Source organism: Lissotriton vulgaris, chromosome 2_1, assembly GCF_964263255.1.
Source record: "Lissotriton vulgaris chromosome 2_1, aLisVul1.2, whole genome shotgun sequence".
Lineage (NCBI taxonomy): Eukaryota > Metazoa > Chordata > Amphibia > Caudata > Salamandridae > Lissotriton > Lissotriton vulgaris.
Genome location: NC_141687.1, coordinates 217,220,465 through 217,224,147, shown reverse-complemented (window position 1 = coordinate 217,224,147; position 3,683 = coordinate 217,220,465).

Sequence of the window (3,683 nt, the reverse complement as noted above, 5' to 3'; positions counted from 1 at the left end):
TTCTGCCCTGCATACAGCAGAATACGAAGGTGCTGGCTGGTGCCGCTGTGTAAAAACTTGGGACTAAGGCAATGTGTGCAGGCTTGCAGAATGCTAAGGCACGACACTTCCCCTCCCATCGTCTTCTCGGTCTCCCGCTTTTTATATGGAATGTGGCGAAGAAGGTCTTCCCTGATTAATTAATTAACTAATCATTTTAAAATTGTGATGTGCACTTCTGATAACTTTCAATTTATTAACGTTTTAACTTAAAGTTCTCAATTATTTATGCATTTTATTGCTATTTATGTACATATTTCATCTGCACTTTTATGGTCTATGACCGAAATAAAGTTATCTTAAAGTAAAGTAAAGAAACATTCTTTAAATGAGGGCCAGTGTCAGGGAAATTCTTGTTCCGAGATACAAAGACATTTAAATCCGTCTCATTTTCATGAGGCACTGACATTGTACACAAGTTGCAGAAGGAAATGTGCTGATGAAAATTCATAAAGGTATGAGCTGATCAGGGTCACTCTCATATGATATACGAGTATGGATTTTATGCCATGCTTGGGGAACTATGGATTCAAGACCCCGAAGGCCCTTTAACAGCCATAAGCAAGCACTGTGCCATATTCTTATCATGAGCTCTTTCAGTGGGGCTCAGAAAGCAGCATCCATCGCCCAATAACTCCACTCCACGCTATTACTTGAAGCGTAAAAGGCCATTTTATTAGGACATGGTTGCAATCATTTAAACTTTATTAACAGTACATAACTGCAATATTTTTCCCATCCCATCCCGACACATTCTCCGTTCAGCCTTCTCAAAACCATCTCACCTGTTTGACTCTTCCTCATTCACTCAGTGACTTCCTTCCTCTCCCCATTCTCACCTTAACTTGCCTTCCAAGCATCCTCTGTTGACTTTCCTACATTACCTCCCGCGCCATGCTATCAGTCACCCGTGTACCGTTCTCCCCTCGAGGGGTGGATCCGCCCATAGATGACTCACCACCTCTCCAAAGTACCGCCAACCAGGGAACCCCCGTAGGGGTGTTCCCTGCCCCGACCCCCCGACCTGGGCACCTTTCGCCTCCCGTCAGCCCACCCTGCGGCACCCCGTGGACGACCAATCCACCACCGAAATGTGTGTCCCGTATAAATTCCTATTGTGGGGACCGTCGTTGTCTGCGAAAGGTGCCAAACCTACCCAGGACCTTGCTCCTGTCCTGTGTACCCTGTAATATTTCTAGCCAAACTTCATCCGTTAACGCGCCCCCCATCGTGGCGAACAACCATCCACCACCTGGGTCTCCGTCCTGTGTAACAATGAACATTGTCGGGCCAATCCTTGTCCGTGAAAGGTGCCCCCCCCATCGCAGTGAATGACCATCCACCACCTGGGCCTCAGTCCTGTGAAAACAAGTAACACTTTCAGGCTAGTCCTTGTCCATAAAAGGTGCCCCCATAGCAATGAACGACCATCCACCACCTGTACCTGTAACCCGTGTAACCATGAACATTGTCGGGCCAACCATTGTCCACAAAAAGTGCCCCCCTATCGTGATGGACGACCATCCACCACCTAAACTTGCATCCTGTGTAAATAAATAACATCCGGGCCAGCCCTTGTCCGTAAGGCTGTCCCCTTTTCAGACAACCATCTGCGTCTTTGTGAAAGAGTCTCATCCCCAGCAGGCCATTACCTGGCCAGTCAGTTCGATAGTACCCTGCTCCTCACGTCTGCAAGGCACAACTAATTCACGCGACCAACATTGCATCACGTTCCATTTCAGTGAACAATACCCCAGTCCATGTCTCAGAGTGTAAAGCCAAACCTGACATATCCCAGAATACTCCATTGTCTCACATGTATCCTCATATTGTGGCACATTCTCATTTTTTGTGACATCATGTCATCCGTAATGGCCACAACTCCCCCCCCTTTCTATTCCACTGTTTCCCCCATCATTTCACAGCCTAATGACTGCGTCCCTGCCCGGTGATGTCTGTACACCTGATAGTTCGCCTCCTTTGCTGTCCAAATGCCCGGGTGAATGGCCACCCAACCAGGCGACCGCCCCGGAGCCCGACCTACACCCATTTCCTGTAGTAGAAAAAAAATGATTAGTCCTGCAAAAATTACGTCCCCTTTCCCGTAGGCTTTCCCTGTGAACCCCGATGTCTGTGACCCCATGCTCCACTGCACCTGTCCGCTGCGACCAACCACCCCCAAACCGCCCTCGTCCCCAGGCACAAACCCCGTCCTCACAAACTCTTCAACTATGCCGACCCTGGTCTGCCCTGCCTAATAAACCCTTGCCCATGGACCACCTCCAATACACCAGGTGCACCAAATAACCCTTTCATCCCAGCCCGTGACCCTTGCCTACACTTCGTCCCAACCATATTGTCCCGTCACCCATTCCCTCCCCAAAAACACCCAAGTCCAACCTGACCTCCGGAAAAAATACCACTATCCCTGTTATTTCGAATCTCCTGTGTGCAGCCCCTCCCCCGACATCCTCAAACCCTCCTCGCTCTTGTCCTGCCTCACCAATTCCTGTTGCTTACCCACGCTGCCTCTGACAAACCAACATCCTCCCTTGGAACATTCCAGGCCACCCTTGCTCCCCGTCTCACTGTCCCACCTCAAACCAGGCCACCACCAGTCCAATCCACCCACTATCTGACCACAAACTGGCACAAACCGGAAACAGAAATCGGAGAGCCCCAACTCCCTGCTTCTCATCCCCCACACCCCTTACACTGAAATTGATAACCTACAAAAAAGAATATCCCATCTGTAAACTACTAATGAATCTGAGAAGTTACTCCTGAATAATACCGCCAAATGAATTCTTGACTGAAAAAATACACATTTTTTTTTCGGATTCCCATCACTCACCCAGATGCGTGACATGCTTCATCATCTGGGTCTCCTCTGAAAGCCAACCTAGTGGCTTTAAGGGCTACAACTTCATCATAATGGTGAAGGAGCCCGAGGATGTTTTGTGATAAAGATAGTTTATCTAATTATCAGAAGTGAGCAGTTGAGTACATGGGAAATATATGCAGTGCAATAGTGAAAAAGTGGACCTAAACATTTTATTCTTGTACACCATGCACCAAGATTAAAAGCAGAGCAATTTGACAGTTTCAAAAAATAACTGTCTGTATGGTATTCAAAAGGTCAACATGTTTCAGCATAAAGTAAGCCTTGTGCATTCATCAGGACCTATCAAAAATGATACGCTACTGCAATAAAGTGAAAAAATTATATGTGAAATAATTGCTGGTCACCATACAACCTGATTGTTGGTAGAGCAATATACACAAATTTCTCCTCAGTGATACTCAAGTCTCCTCAAGAAATCTCGAATATCTGAGGGCACTACCTGGCAACAGCTCAGGTAAACAGGAGGCACCGCTCTATCCGTCGGTACCTCACCGCGGTCATCCGGGCTGCCAGGTGGGGTGAGGTAGTTCCCTCAGATATTCGAGATTTCTCGCGGAGACTTGAGTATCACTGAGGAGAAGAGGATGTCCTCTTCCAGTTAACGCGTCCGGACTGGCCGACATCCAGATGTGACTCATTGGTCGACCCCTCTTCGCATGCGTGTATCCCACTGCCCAACTGTCCATCTGGACCCATCCCCTCCAAATCGCCAGGCTCCCAATTCCCCCTGCAGGATGCC